The sequence below is a fragment of the Drosophila busckii genome, chromosome 2R (genome assembly GCF_011750605.1).
Source record: "Drosophila busckii strain San Diego stock center, stock number 13000-0081.31 chromosome 2R, ASM1175060v1, whole genome shotgun sequence".
NCBI lineage: Eukaryota > Metazoa > Arthropoda > Insecta > Diptera > Drosophilidae > Drosophila > Drosophila busckii.
This window is the reverse complement of record NC_046605.1, coordinates 11611444-11628621: the sequence shown is the minus strand read 5'-3', so window position 1 is coordinate 11628621 and position 17178 is coordinate 11611444.

The window sequence follows — 17178 nt, the reverse complement described above, 5'->3', positions numbered from 1 at the left end:
TGAGCATTGACTTTTGACTTTGGCGCACTCTGTGCTGTCATTTTGCGCTGATCCTTATTTATGCATTTATATTGTTGATTTTCTTATTTTATTTTTGTGTGTAGCAGCTAATGCCAAATTCATGCTGCTATATATAAGCAGTTTCTATTTTTATATGCAGACGCTCTGACAGTTATTTGGCTGACTGAAACTGAAGTTAAGAAATAAGTAAATACGATTTGGCCGCAAATAAAAGCTGCGAATGACGCTTGACATTTATAAACATTTGGTTTTGCTTTGGGGTCCAGTCGAGAGCATTTCTGCACCATTAAACCTAAGAACAGCTTCCAGCGTATAAAGTCAAATTTTGTGTGAAAGTAAAAAGGAAATTACGCAACCCAACTTAACTAAAAAGCTGGGCAGCTTGCACACTTTTTGCTTTTTTTTTTTTGGGCATAAAAGTATTTACAGAGGCCACAAGCAAGCGAAGCTGCAGACACATTTAAAATGCAAATCATTCATGGTTGCCTGGTTGAGAGTCCGACCATTTGCGTTCACACTTCCGGCAATTAACAATAAGCCAGGCGCACTCAGCCATGTAGCAGCCAGCCAGCCAACAAACAATGTAAGCCACACAGCCGCAGCGAAAAGTCAAACTATTCAAGTGAACTGCTACAAAAGAAAAACAATTGCTGTAGTTTTATATAATTTAATACTTTATATATTTTATGCAGTTTAAATGGCTTGAATTTAGCGTAATTAATAGCTGACAATTGTAACTAACGCAGCACCTGGCGTATGCGTAATATGAGCAGCGCTAAACAATTTAATTAAAAAGCATAATGCCCAAAAGCCCTTGAAATACATAAAAAGTAACAATAAATTTTTACGGCTCTAATGTGGCGTACGCACACACAAGGGAGAGCGCAATAAAGTGTGCGAGCGAGAGCGCAAGAGCGTTGCGCAAAGAGCAAACGCTTGTTAGCTTTCCCTTTTAATCAAAGGCTCGCTCACGCCTCCGCCTCCTCCATCCAGACAGACAGACAGACAGACAGACAACTAATGTGGTTTGACACTTTGCAAGTCCACATCCGGCTCAACTGTTGTCTAACAAAAGGGAATATGCTAATTTTAATTAGACAACAGAAATTTACATATATGCTACAAGTTTTACTTAAGCAGCAACTCTTATGTTGCTCTCTCACTTTAAAATTGTTTGCCTATGCGCATTTGCATTTTAATAATGCAATTAGGCGCTTTATTTAATAACTATTTGGTGTTTGGTGGCTGCATGCATAAATCAGCATTTATTTATGGCTTAATCACAGCCAGTCGAATTTACATTTTTAAACAAGCAGCAACTAAATTTCAGTATTTGCGTATGTGCAGCTTAAAATGAATTAAATAACGCAGACTTAATTATTATGCAGTGTTTTAAATTATGTTGTCTAAATCTAAAAAGCATTTTGCATTTAGTGGGGTCAAAACTAAGCCGATTTACGTGCGTTTTACACGTTTTTAAAAAATAATATAATAAATAAATATCTTCATGGTCAACATGTGTTTGCTTATAAGCTCATCAGCTAATAGCAACAAGCTAAATTTAGACAAAATTTTTCAGAATTTTTGCTTAAACTTTTATCAGCTCTACTTTGCTACGTCCATTGTTCCCAGTTTAGTTGCCCACATATTTCATGTTAGTCGAGTCCTTGACAACCTTAAGCTCTGCTTAAGCACACTCTTCATAACCCACAAGCTGCTTTAGCAATCCAACATTGCACTTAAGCGGCAACGGCAACGGCAACTGCGAGTGTCGCTTATTAAGCACAGATTGCAAGTAGCTCAATATCAAACGTTCTTATTAGTAGGTCACTGCTTTATGCGCTTTGTTCGCTTGCAAACTCAAATAAGCCAGCTTATACAAAAGGCTTAAGTAATCAGCAGTCGATGCAGCGTCGTCCTTGTGAAAAGAAAACCAAAGCAGCTGAGTTTCTTTTGCTGCCTGGCCTTTGAATGTTAGTTTTGCCTCTGCTCTCTATATATGTATATATAAATATATATCTTTCTTTCTTTCTTTCTTTCAGTTCTTTTTTTGTGACTCTGGGTAAACGCAGCTAAAAGTCACATTGCATTCAAATGCAAAGAACTCTCTGGCCCCAAAGACTTATTGTTTCTCAGTGTTCTTATCTGCTATGCAAGCTGCTATTTCACTTTTGTCATTGCAAACTGTGCAAGGCGATTATTGTTGCAAACTTGGTTGACAACTTGCAGCAGCAGCAGCAGCAGCAGCAGCAGCGCAGGGCAAAAGTTGCCAATGCAAAAAAAGCGAAAGAAAGCAAAAGCTACAAACTGCAAGCCGGGCAGCGGCCACTGGGCTCATCAGGCTTAGGCAGCAGGACTGCAAGTGTAGTGAAAATAAACAGCCAGCGGCTGCTGCGTGCTGTTTATAGTTCTAGTTCAGGCGCAGGCCTTGGCTGCAGCTAAAGTCAGTTTGCAGTCCTTATTATGCCTTGGCTGGCTGGCTGGCAAAAGTTTGTGTGCGATTTTCTAACGACTTTGAAATTTTATTAATGCTGCTATTTAACTTGCACAATTTTGATATCTTTTGTTGCGGCTTAGCTAACGCCTGTCTTTGCAAATTTAATGCGCTTTACAGCCGACGGCGACTGAGACCACAAAGCAGCTTCAGCTTCAGCTTCAGCTTCAGCGGCAGCAGCAGCAGGGAAATTGAATATCCGCTAGAAAATTATCAATTTATGGTAAAATGAGCACTGATTGCAATGCCAAAAGATACGAATTGTAAATGTCATGCTTTGTGGCATTGCTAAATTGAAAATGAATCGAAATGCGAGGCGCATGGCGAAGCGACTCGGAGCAGAAGGCGGCAGTCAACAAGCTGCTGCTGGCAAACCAGGCAGCATAATGAGCAAGTCAATAGCAAAGACTGCACAGACAACACACACACACACACACACACATGTATATAATATAAATAAAAAATATATATATGCTTACAAAGAGAACGAGTGAGAGTGCAGGCGTTGGCGTTGGCAGCAGCAGCAGCAGCAACTGCACGATAAAAAGCAGATTGCAATTTGTTTTACTGATTTCCATGCTTTTGGCTTTATTTGTACGACGGAAACTTTCATTAACATCAAACAGCTGCCGATAGGCAACTCAAGCAGCTGCCATATTAAATAACAAACACACAGAGAGAGAGACACACACACACACGCATACGTTTAATGAGATCGATATTTGTGTAATTATTTATGCAATTAGTGATAATTAATAAAGCTCAATGGCACATCAGTTCTCACTTTAATTATTTGCAGTCTTTAGCTTAAGCAAACAAACGTATCTCAGTAGTTTTATTAAATATGCAACAGTCCAAGCCAAAACACACACACACACACATATTTTCAATCTATGTATTTGTGTAATTTTGTAACTTCTATTTTGTAAGTAATTTTAACAAATTTGCAAGACATTTGCGGCCTTTTGTACAATTATTTAAGCCATGTTTTTGCGGTGTGGCGGGTTCTTTATCGTTGCGCTTTAGCTTTTGCTCTTTTGTGTCGTCGTGCAGTCGTTTATTTGACGCTTTTGTGGGCGTTAGGCCAATTAACTTAAATAATTAGCCCGAAACTTTGTGCTAGAGATAAAGTTGTTTTCGGCTTTTATTGTTGTTCATAAATTAGCCCTACTGGTTACGCTTCAGGCGGCCGTCGGCCTTTCAACACTAATGGCCAAAAATGTTCAATAAAATTTCGTTTGTTGCTGCGCGCCAAGCGTCAAAAGTTTTCAACAATTCTATTAGCAGCAGCAGCAGCAGTAAATTGTGACTTAAAAACAAATAACAAAAGCAGCATGGGTCAGCAAAACTCAAAGGACAACGAGAACAGCAAGCCAAAGTTGATGCTAACCAGACTACGAGAGCGCTGGTGCACTTATCGAAACTTATTTCGTTTCATATATTGGCTGCTGATTTTGGTGATTTTATGCTCAATATGTGTGGGCCTGCATTTTATGCTTAGCTCTGATTTTGGCGAGTGTAATGCGTTCGATATGAAGTGTTGAGTAGGCGCTGGCTTAAACAACAATAATTTAAAAATGGATCAAACGCCTAAAATTAAAAAATTGCGTTACAAACTACAGCGTAATATCTATTGGACAATTGTTAGCTGCTTGCTGGCTGGTATAATATTGCTTACATTTTGGTCGCTCGAGCGGCATGAAAAAGTCTGCACAAACTATCAAGTGATATGCGCCAAAGTCAAAAACTAAATATTAAGTATACGCTTGTGTAGGCTTTGGCACGACTTTGGCATTAATTTATATATTTTTGCAGCTTTGCGCCTGAGTAAATAAAACTATCAGGACTGAAGCCTCAAATGTGCTCAATGTTGACTTACAATTAAGAATTTTGCTGACACGCACACACACACACAGACGCACACACAGGCAGAGACATGCGCGCGTTCATTTTACTTGCATGGCATGTCAATAAACTAGCAAGGACTTAACAATTTGCATATTATGGCATTATCTGGCAATTTGCACAAGGTTTCCAGCCACTCACAAAATCATTGACATCAATTAAAATATTGAGCTCTCTTCGTTTGCATATAAAAATATATAAAATATATATGGTAAACATGTATATAGCTTTCATGCCGCTTATTGATATGTGTGTGTGTGTGTGCTTAAAGCTGTTGACCTATTCTCTCTACCTTTCAACTTTTTTCCGTTGATTGCAACGTTGAAAGCTGCAAAATATTTGGTTGACTGCAAGCACATGCTGTGCACTTTAGTTATGGGCTTTGTTTGACTCTAAGCTGACAGTTCTGCGTGCTGTAGGCTACATATTAATTAATGTTTTTTAGCTGCAGCATAACTTTTTGTGTTGCTATGCGGTCACATGTGCTACTCTGGCCAAAAAGTTCTGACCTACGCATGCGGACAACACAACAAAAACCAACAACAAACTGCATACTAATGATGTCTGTTGGTCACAGAAGTGGACCCATGTGTGTTTTACTATTTAATGTTTTTCTGCACTGCTGGCTTAAGCTAAATACACACAAATTACTTTGGGCTTACAGCTGCATTAGCAGCAGAGAAATTAAATTTTGTTTTGTGCTTTTTAAAGTCGCAAAACAATTTCAAGGTTACCCGCAGCGTCTTGTCAAGCTAAAAGTCAACTTGTTAATAAATGAAAATATGTGTATGTGTAGGTGTGTCTGTGTGTGTGTTTTTTGAACAAACTCCCATTGTTATTACTTGAATGTTGTTGACACTTTGGCGCACAGCAGGTGAAATATAAATAAACTTTGTGCAAAATTTATAGCAATATTAATGCCAAAGCGAAATCGAAGCAGGTTAACAAACTTTAGCAAACAAAGGTAACAATCTACAAATTGTATACACTATATAATTGTATCAATATGCAGTCAGTCGAGTGTGGCATATTAAATCTATAAACAATTATGGCTGTCAATTGCACTTGATATGTTTGTATATCTGCAAATAATTGCAGGAAGCTGCTTGCCAAGGCGACAAACATGCGCTGTAAATGATGATAATTGCAGGCAAAGCAATGTAGTCAACTTCCCAGCAGCAGCAGCAGCAGCAGCAGCACATGCGGCGTATGCGTAATGTACAAGTTATACATTTGCATAATTGAATTTGTCGTTTTGCTGCAATGTCGTATTACTGCAAATAAGCTCAGTGAAGCGTTTAATTTTTGCATTAGTTAGATAGTTCATCTTGCGCTTAAAGCTTAAGCTGTAGTGAAATTTAAGACTAGCTTAATGGCTTTGTAGTTTTTTTTATAGGAATTTGTGCTTGTAATCCTTGCTTTGTGTCTTGGCTTGACTATTTTTGTCAAACAATTTAACAATGTATTGACCTAATTGTGCGCTTGCTCCCACTCGCTCAACTTTAGCTACAGTTGCTTGCAAAAGTTTTACGCTACTTTACTCTTGAGCCAGCAAGTCCATTTAGCCAAGGCCACTTGGCAAACAGCAAGAAGTATCGACAACACACAGACAGACACACAGACAGACACTGAAACTAAAAATAAAGTGCTGACGAGCGGCTTTAGCCAGACTTTGTTGTAGTCAATGTCAGTCGCTGGCGTTTGGTTAAGTCTTTGATTTGGGTTTAGTTGCAGCTCAATTGCCAGCTTAGTGCCTTTGCCGCTCCGAACGTGCCGCGTGTGATGTGCACAAATTTGCGTCAACTGTATTTAAAAATAAAATCAACACACACACACACACATACACGTATAGAACAAAAGGCGTCAACATGCGCCAACAAAATATAAACAAAACATTTGACATAATGTGAGATTTCATTTATTTGCCAACGCTTTATATTTTCTTGTGCATTATTTTTGTTTCAAATTGTGTTGAAAATACAGCAACACGTGCTGTGGTATGTAAATATAGCACAAATATACATATGCATATGCATGTGTGTGTGTGCCTGGTGACTGTTTGCGCTTCCGTCTGTCAGTTGGCGCTGTCGCTGCCTCTGTTGCTTGTTGTTTATGTTCATCATCGTCGTAATGATTGTCGCCCCTGCACGTGTGTTTCCTCTTCGATATTTGCATTGGCATTGCATTGTTCCGGCTGCTCTCGTTCTTTTGCATACACATGTACTACATACATATGTGTAAATGCTTTAAGCATGTTTAAACAACAACGAAATCAGGACATGACAAAATGGCGACACACACACACAACATTGCAATGCTCTCAAGTCTATGTAGGCCTCACAGCGTTCTGTGAAAATTCTGCAATCATTTAAGCGTATTCCGAGTGGAATACCAACTCAACTTCAAAGTGTGTGACGTTGCTGGCAGCTGTAAAAATAAAAAAAATAAATTATAAGCTGTGGAATTTTTATACTAAATTTACGAAACCAAACTAAGCCATATCATTTGCTTTAATAATTAAATGTGAAGTGTCAAAATCTGAGCTCTTATTTTTGATTATGTTGCCACAATTTGTAGACAACTGCAAATCTAACTGCAACATAATTAAGTGCAGCATATTATTTTACTGCAACTGCCATCACATCACTTGCTCTGCAGACAGAGTTCATAAATCATTGCACAAAATATTCAAGTAACACATCATAAACTTGCCACACAGCTGCACTTGAGTTTGGAAGACCTTGCCATGCAATTTCAAACTCATAACTCATAAAGAACATGCCTCTACTTTATCCATCAAGCTAATAGAAGTTGCTGATGTTGCTGCTGCTGCTGCTGCTGCTGCTGCTTGCTCTGTGGCTAGCATGGCTGACAAATTAAAGTCCATTGAAGCAAAAATTTTGCCTGCGTATAGTCGATTACATGGCTCTGTACACATGTTGCACGAACTGTGGCTGTGGCTGTGGTCAAGTGTAAAATAAAACATGGGCGCTGCTCTCTTTCTGTTGCCTTGCAGCCAATTGTGGCAAGCAATGCATTTGTCTGCATCGGAAACAAGAAATTTGTAAAGTGCATGAATACAAAATGAACTGCGAACTACTTTAAATTTGTTGCTGTTATTTTCTTTTGCTAAAATAGACACATGCAAATAAACATGGGCGTAGATATTTACATTAAATTGTTATAATATGCAGCGTTTTATTTATAAGTGCAGCAGTATTACTTAATTAATTAATTTAGTATTCAGCTTGAATGTTTTGTAACAATGTTGTATTTAACATAAGCAACAATAGTTTGTGTTTTAATAATCCTTTATTAGATTAACAATCAAAGCTTGTGTTGGACTGAATGTAACAGCCTTTGGTATTAATGCCATTTACATCTATTTGTTGCTCCAGTTCACCTATCATTCAGTTCTTTAGCGTTTTCATGCTATAACTTTGCCTACAAATATATTTTCATTGATCAAATGCAATAGAAAGACTCCCCTTTGTTCAAATATGTATAAAACTCTTAAATCGATTTTTATTTTGCTTGGCTTCTCTGCAGCCAAGTTGGCTGTATTGTTAAATTAAACATAAAGCTGCATCATTATATTATTTATAATATTTTTGCATTTTGTAAATTTAAGCAAGCAAAAACATAAATTGAAAATCCTAAAATACTCCAAATTGGAATGCATTTTAATTGAGATGCATCTCTGAAATCAAAAGCCATTTCGCTGAATTACTGCTTATCAAATACAGATTATTTATAGAAAGTTGTGTTATTTGTTTACTCTTTTGTTCACAACTTTGTTAAATAATCTTTTAAAGCATTTGTGGTCGTGTGATTTGCGTTTGCCATGCCCACTTAAAATGTTAAATCGGTTGCGCTGACTTATAGGCTTAAAAATGTAGGTCGGCAATCAAACCTGTAAATTGATTAGATTTTATTTTGATAAACATACACAAAAATACGCAATAGTTTTTAATTTAAAAAGCGCTAAATGCATTTCGAATGTTAAAACTCAATTTGAATTGGCATAAATTGATTGCTGGATTATTTGGCAAAGGTTTTCCTCATTTTCTGTCACGAGTCTGCAGAAGAAACAGATCCATAATACTTTATTGATACATTGATTGATATGTTCTATGTACTTTTAAGTATTAATTGTGTTACTGTTGTTCTTTATATTTTAGAGTATTGAAAACTTTCCACAACTTCAGGGCCCCCCTTCGACTACGCGCATGATGCGAACGCAAATACTTCAAATAATTCAAGAGTTTGCACTGTTGTACTTGCAACCAAAGCAAATGTGGCAAGCAAACGAGTATAAAAAAAATTGAATTGAAACGGAAACCGCAGACACACACACACATACACAAACGAGCACACACACACATATAGCGCTCATTGTTTTGATTGGCCGCACAACATATTTGAGTTTCCTTTTTATTTATTATTTTATTGCGCAGCGCGAAAACCGCGAATTGAGTCATTAATTGAATAAAAACTGTTGCAAAGGCAAATAATATAAAAGGCATCCCAGTACATTTGGATTCGATGTTATTTGCCTTTGTCCATTGAAACAGTTGCCAAGCGTAACTTTTGGCCATTCAATTAATGCGCTTTAAAGCTTTGTTGCAAATTCCAAAAAGGATGCAAAACTAAAGCGGAAACCGATACACACACACACTACAAACGTAGCTGCCATTGTTGAAATTGTGCACTTGGCGTACTTCAGGCTGAAATTGATACACACAAACTTTTGGCAAAAGCACTTCAAATGTTTCCTCATTTTCGATTATTTAGAAAGCGATACAAAATTTCGTTAGCCTGCAGCGCAGCTTAACAATGAGTAGGCGTCAAATTTAGTGGGCGTGCCTGACAATCATTTTGTGTGTGTGTGTGTCGATTGAGCTAGCAAACTTTGATGTTGTATTGTTCTTGTGGCAAAGTTAATCGAGAGCCTAATTAGTCGCACAGCCTTGGCCACTTGTTCATGCTGATTGGCGCGCCTTCGCCTTGGTAAATACAATTAAGCCGCTACGTTGTTAAATTAGCAGCATAATAAGCAGCTGCATGTTGGTTAGCAAACAACAAAAGCAAACCAGTGAGAAATTAAGACGCTGACATTGAGCAAAAAGTTTGCTTTATTTGATTTGCCAAGGGCCAAGTCAATACGGCAGCAGAAAACTTAAATCAAACCGAAGCGAGGCACAAATTGCATAAGACAATGCCAATGCCACTCCACTCTAAGCGAATTCGAAGGCCAAAGTATCTCAGACCGTTGCCTAGATATGCAGAAACTCATGCATACCATAAGTATAGATATTTTTTTCTTTTCGCCGCAGACCACATAAGTATGCTATAATATTTTATATATATATAAATTCCAAGAAGTGTGCACAGTTCAATGTGCAGCAATGACAGCAGCTTAAGCTTAACTAATTATTTAAATTATATGCTGGTTGCAACTAAAATTCACTAACTTACTGCAGCAATTTCTCTGTGGCTTGCAACTGTCGTGCGCTTCAATCTTAAGTTCAGTTTCAGCTCGTGTCATTTATATTCTCACAGTCCTAGACGCTTTGTCAGCTGAATCGTAGACAAAAGACGTTCATAATGAAATATATACATTCAACCGCATTTTTTCCGCACATTTTGACATTACATAAAATTACATATATATATGCTGGCTGTGTGTGTGTGTGTGTGTGGGTGCGTATATATTTTATGCATGGCAAAGTCTTACCACGCAGTGAGAGAGAGAGAGAGAGAGAGACAAACAAACAGACAGACAGCTTTTGTGTGTGTGTGTGGGCGTCTTGCTCGCCACACACATATGAAAATGGTTGACACGTTCTTCGTAACAACAGCTGCACATCACGTTTACAGTGCCGTCGACGAGTACTCGTATATCATTCAGCAATGCTGCAATGTAATTACTTAAATATGTTAAGTGTATAAAAATAAAGAAAAAAACGCGTAACAAAAGCTGCGTACTTAAGTTGTAATAGTAAAGCGTTTGTTGTCTAAAAATAATAAAATTAAAAATGTAAGTCATGCTTGCATTTTATTTAAATTTAATGTTATCATTTTGAGCAGAACTCAAAGCAAATCGTAGCAAGTTGCGACTAATTACATGCACATATATATATATATATGTGTGTGTGTAACGCCTTAAGCATTTCATTTGTTGTACGTGCAAACACTTTCAATGCTTTTAACACTTTAATGACATTAAACTAAATGAATACAGCCGCCCAGACATATGAAGCAGCAGCTACAAAAAGTAAAATAAGTACTGAGCGCACAGCATGGCGAAGCAAATCAGCTGCAATTTGTAGCGCATGCTGTGCTATGCTATATAAATATATATATACTTACCACTTATATAAATGCAAGTGCAGTCGTTTGTGTAGTCGCCTGCTGACCAGCGTCGTGTTTGATATGCGCTTGACTGGCATTCAATGCATTGCTCCACTGCTAACTTCTGTCAAAGGAGCGTTCAACAGCTGCCTCATAATTTCAGCTGGCTATGGACTATGCAAAAGTAAAGCGTGCAAAATTGAACGCATTGCAGCTGACGGCGCCTTTAACTGACAAGTGGCGGCTTATTGGCTTTGACAGGCAGTCACAGTCGAAGCATTTAAGCTATTATGCTAAATAGTTATATGCGTGTAATTTTAATTAAAGCAAACCAGTTTTTATTTAATGATGCGTAAATATGTAACTCAATTGTCGATTTAAATTGACGCACAATTTATGCTGTGAGGCCTTTTGTTGTCACCAATAATAAACAAGTGGCGTTCATGCAAAAATATTCATGCAATTAGGCAATAAGTAAACAGAGCAGTGAAAACATACACAAAGGCACAACAAAGCAGACAGTACTCAAATACCCCTTAATATTTAGCTGTGTATTTAAATTGCTGAAACTTATTTAATGCGCGCATAGCGCAAACTTAATTAATTTCTATGCCGCAAGCACAAGCTTCAATGCATTTGAAACTTGTAAGTTTGACAAGCGTTATGCCGCCAAAGTGTAAAGGGTATGCTCATGCCCCAACTGCTTTCCCTGCTCATTGCGTTATTCATTTATGCGTGCTTTATAATTTAATTTCGCATTTTATGCACAGTCGAATTAAAGCTCTTATTGTTTTAAGCGGCAACAATATGGCTGCAAAGGCAGTCACAACAAGCCAAACACACAAGCCTTGCAGAAAAAGCAGCTCTATTAATATTAAAAAATAAAACGCGCTATGTGCATTGAAAAATTTATGCGCTGTAAGCGTAGAGCGCAGAAAAAAATTAAATGCAAGCGGCAGCAGCAACAGCGACGATTGCTGCTGCTAGCGCTGCGGTCGTTTCCGGCAACTGAAGCACGGGATGTGATTTTCATTTTTATTTCCGGCAATTAGCACTCGAATCGAGAGTGCAAACGAACTCTGTGCGTTGAGCTAACTACAAGTGCATAGCCAAGCGACGGCGGCGGCGGCGTCGACGGCAATCCATTTAGCTGACGTCTGTCTGTCGCTATAATATTTTTTTATATATTTACTTCCATCTACAATTTTTTGTGCATAATATTAATGCTAACGCCAGCACTTAGCAGCAGCAGCACAAGCCTCTCTACACACAGAAATTTTCACAGTAATTTAAAGTTGTGCTCTGCATTTCCGCTCAGCTACTTTGATGCTGTGCAGCTCGCAAACGAACCTGACCGAATTTATGTTTCCGGCTTTGGCTTTGCCTGTTGGTGTAACCAGTTACCAGTTGCCAGTTGCCAGTTGCTGTGTCTCTTTAACATCCGTTGGCATTTGTTTAAGTTTGCTGCGTTTGCTCGAAGGCAACCACAAAACTTAAGTACGCTTGGAATAAACTTTACTCGAGATGCTGATTTTAAAAGTGGGTCACTAAACGATAAGAGATTACACTATTAGTATCTTTAATAAAGCTGCCTAATATGCAAAAATAAGTATACGCAATGTTTATATACGCAACGAATTATTTATGCAAAATACAAAGAAGAAAATGCTCAAACAATAATTGTTTTTAAAATGTGTAGCTTAACATAAATTTCAATAACAAGTATACGAACATATGATATGCGCATTTTCTATTATTTTAAGCATTAACAATTGTGTTTTATGTATAAATTTTATACTCTATGCTTTGTAGAAAAGAAAAGAAACACTTTTGTCACTTTATTGCTGCTACTATTAAATAAAATACTTGCATGACAAAACTATTAATTTAAATAGTTAGAACTTGCTATGTCAAAGGCTTTATTTATTTAATGTCAACTTTGGACAGTCGACGATAAAAGAAAAGGATTACAAAAAATATTTAAAATTAAATTCAAAAATTATGTTTTTGCTTTTAGATTTGATAAACTTATAGATTGTGAGTGTTAACTGACCCAACATTCGTTGCCAAGATTGAAGAAAACCAATCGTTGGGTTAGTGCTAATTATTAATAGTTAAAAAAGTTAAAATAGATCTTTTAGTTAGTGTTAATTATTAATAGTTAAAAAAGTTAAAATAGATCTTAAGTAATACAATTAGAGGGCTCTGTGTTGCTAACAGAATAAAGTTTGTTGTAATCAGCACAGAGCACTCGAAGGGGTAGCTAAAGTAATTCGTGTATGCCATAAGCTTATCATGAATAAGAATGCATTACATAATTAAAGAATCGCTTTAATTTACCTTTGTATGCGGTAATTAGCTTAAAACGCAAATACAGCCAGAATTTCTAGTTGGATTGCCAAATTCGTTGAAGTAGAACTTAGTGTACACTTGAAATAGTGAAATAGCACGCCTGACATATTTATGCTGACCAAAATTGATGTTTGATGCCGCAGCCAAGGCAGCCGCCCGAGTTCGTTATAATTAAGGCAAACTGATATGCGCAGGAAAGTTGGGAGCAGCAGCAGCAAACGCATGGGAGTAACTATAGCAGTAGTTGAGTTGCCTGTGTATTAGTCAAGCGCAAGTCGAGCGTATTTATCAACTGGCCGCAGACCGACAATTTGTAGCTTGTTACTAAACGTGGCAAAGAGAGTGAGAGAGAGAATGAACTGCTAGCTGATTTATGATGGCGTAAGGATGGCGCTTGGTTAGCCGTCTGAAATATTAATGGCAAAACTTGAGGTAAACGCAAAATGAACAGTCAACACACAATTGGGTTTTAAAATAAAAACATTTTAAGCCGCGCTAAGCCAGCTGAGATCAAATCAAGCTCAAGCCTGTCTGGCTTAATTGTTGCGAGACAAGCGTATGAAACCGCCAAGGATATGGGGCAGGAAGAGGAACGAGCAGCAGCAGCAGCAGTTTGCACACTGGCACTTCATTTCGTGCAAGTTGGCAGCTTGGCTGGCATCTTAGCGTCTTGACGTGGCGAGGCAATCAAACTGAACGTAAAGCGCTAAAGGATTTTGCTCACTTACATTGCTTCATTCACAGCAGCGCGCAGCTTAGCAGCGAGTTGAGTTTGTTTTGCTTTTGCTTTGCTATTGCTATTTGCTGTTGCTGCTGCAGTTGTCACTGGCAAGCGTTTTACATGGCATTAGCTGTGTGTATGAGTGTGGCTTACGACTAAAGCGAATCAGCTACGCTCGCCGAAGTACACAGAGCGTATGTGTAATGCGCTTAGTCTGCGCGTATATCGAGTGCCAAAGCTAAACGTAATGATATACTACTAATGTTTGTGCACTCAAAGCAAATATTTGCAGCAATAAACTACAAGCTATATAGCTTAAGCATATATGCAAGTGATTTATTTAATAAAATTGCTGCTTTAAATTCATATGCAAGCTACTTTGGCATTTGCAGAATGTGCGCTGTGCGCTGCTTCGTTCTATTTCTTCTATTTATTTGTGCAGATACTGTAGCTGCAGCTTGCACACACGTGTGTGCTGCAAAATCCAAATCCAAGTGACAATTGAATAAGACAGCCAACAACCAACAGCGGGTGAAGTCTAACAGACATTGACAGCAGACGTACAACTTGGCATACCAAAATATTGCTGCCTGGCTGGACAGTAAAATTTCCTCTTCCCTGAGCACACACACACCAATACAGCCAAAGCGCTTGTGGCACGAAGTTGTCTGCTAAAAATTGTCAATATGACAAAATATTGCACGTTGTACGCATTGTCAATAGAAACGTGCCGAAGCAAAGTTATTGAAAATATATATAGAATAAATAATAAAGCATTTCTACAAAAAAAAACGGCCTTTGTGAATTTTGATGTACAAATCGCAACAATCGTTACAGCAAATAATTGCCAAATATTAAATAACAAATGTTGTAGCATTTTGCGCTTTGAGCTCAAGTATTTGGCTCAACAATTTGCTTAGCCACAATTCGTTAGCCCGTTTGACAATTGTTTTCCAATTTGCTTGAAGCGCAAAACTTTGCCATTTATTCCCCAGTGTATGTGTTTGATGTGCTGCCGGCGCTGCTGCCGCTCAGACAACAAACAGCGAAAATATTAAAATTTAAATTTGTTGTTTTTTTTTTTGTCGGCGCGCACAAAAAATCAACAAAAGTGGCGGCCAAAAAACAAATCTTCGGCGTGTAAGCTACGACGTCGTAGCCGGAGCTTTGTTCCGGGGCTCATGAGTCGTGCAAACGGAATAATATTTACCCAACGTGATTTTGTTTACCTATCTTTTCAAGCCCAACTGGCAGTGCCTTCCGCCCACGCCCACGCCACACAGCCAAAGGTAACCATACAAATTTAGATGGCCACAAATTGTTTGCATTTTGTTATTAGTTTTCTGTTTATTTCGCTTCTCGCTTTGCACATTACTTCATTTCGCAATTGCTAAGCTCCAAGGGTAATGCAGTCCTTAAAATACTTTGCATGCGAAACGGGCCAGGCCACAGCCAGCAGCTTTAAGCTAAGAATTTGTCAGCTGTGTAGCACATGTTGCTGTTGCTGTTGTTGCTGTTGTTGTTACCGTTACACTTGGCAAGCAACTTAAAGTTTCTTGACTTCATTTTGCTTGCCGGAAGTTTTCAAACTGCACAAACGCATGCCAAGCACAGCAACAACAACAACAACAACAGCAATAATAATAATAACAACAGCGAAGAAAAAAAAAAGGCAAGCACAAAAGCTTTATAAGGATGCCGCCCAAAGACTTTATTTAATTAAAAACTTGTGCATGCATGCAAAAAAGACAGCGCATAGCGAGGGCTGCTTGAGCAAGTCACATGCCTGCAATTCCAAGTGCTGTGCTATAGACTTGGGCAGCCCTCGCAGTAAAATAATTAAATAAATTATGCTATGGGGAAAAGTTTTTGCAAGCATCAAATGAATGTTATATTTTTCATCAGCACATCGTAATTAGCTTGGCCTGACACATGTGGCACACACACAGACAGACTCACGCACACACACTTGCACTTGCTATGCGTGCAACTTTTTACGATTGAGCTTAATGTTAAGCAGTGCTGCTCAAAAGCCAAATACGCGCAAGCCATAAAATGGTAATATAAAGTCTTCAATTTGGCTTTAAGTCCTCTGCTCTGCTCGCTCTCTGTTGGCCAAAGCCAAGTCGCACTGTATCCAGGGAACAATCACTTTTGATGTCGCTCTCCCTCGCTCTCGCTCGCTTGACGCTGTGTGCGCTCTAAATCTCTATTACAACTAAGGTATACATCGGGGTGTGCTTATGTAATGCGCTTTAACATGATAACGACACGCCCGATGCGCATCTAATGAAAGCAAATTGTTTGTCTGCACAATTTGAGTAAAATTCTTGCGGTTTAGCCTTTGTGCCAATTATAATTCAAAACAAGTCTGCCACGTGGCTTAGCCGGAAAAAGTTAAGTACTTTTTACCTGCCTGCCAGTATTAATTATAATTTTTATTAAATGGTGTGGGTAAATTAATTACTTTAAGAAATTGAATTTTCTCGTATTTATATGCTGCATAGCTTAATTATTCATATGCATTAGTATTGGTAAGTCAAACACAGCAGCTGTGGTTTTCTGTTTAAATTTATTTTAAACGAAGCTAAGCAAGAAAGCAAAACTAAAAGTAAGAATCATAGTATGTTATTTATTAAAATATGTATAAGCATAATATACGCTAGCTGCCTTTTACTAACAAATACAAAAATAAAAATAAACATGTTTGCAATAAAATATTTTGTTTATTTGCATATGTAAACATTTTTATCTATTTTATGTAATACTTTCAATGTATTTGTTTATATGCTGCAACAAGAGATTTGCTCTTAACTGCATGTAATTTACTCCGTTGCAGTTGCAGTTGTTTCTGCAGTTTGTACAAATGTTTTAATGACAGCGCAGCGCCAAACAAAATTTTCGTTTGTAATGCGCTCGATTTATGCGTGTTGCGCCGTAAAATATGCAGCATGAAAATTAATAAAGCAGAGCTTAAAACTTTAATCCTCTGCACGCGCACATATGGCAAGCAGCGATATTTGTCACACGCACACACACACCTGAACTTTTCCGCTGCTCGCTTTGAAAATTATGCACATTTCTGGGCATTAATTATGCGCTTTTCAGTTGTTGTTGCTGTTGTTGTTTGTTGACATTAATAAACGCACAATTAATGAAATTGCAAGGCTACGTGCAGCTACATAATTAATTGTTTGCATTAATTATAAATGCTTGGGCGCATTATACAAATTAAATAGCAAAAAAAAATGCGCTATAATTTATTTGATTTATTGTACAAATAAACGCTGAAAGTCGAGGGCAGACCTTGTAAATAGCATAAATTTAAGCA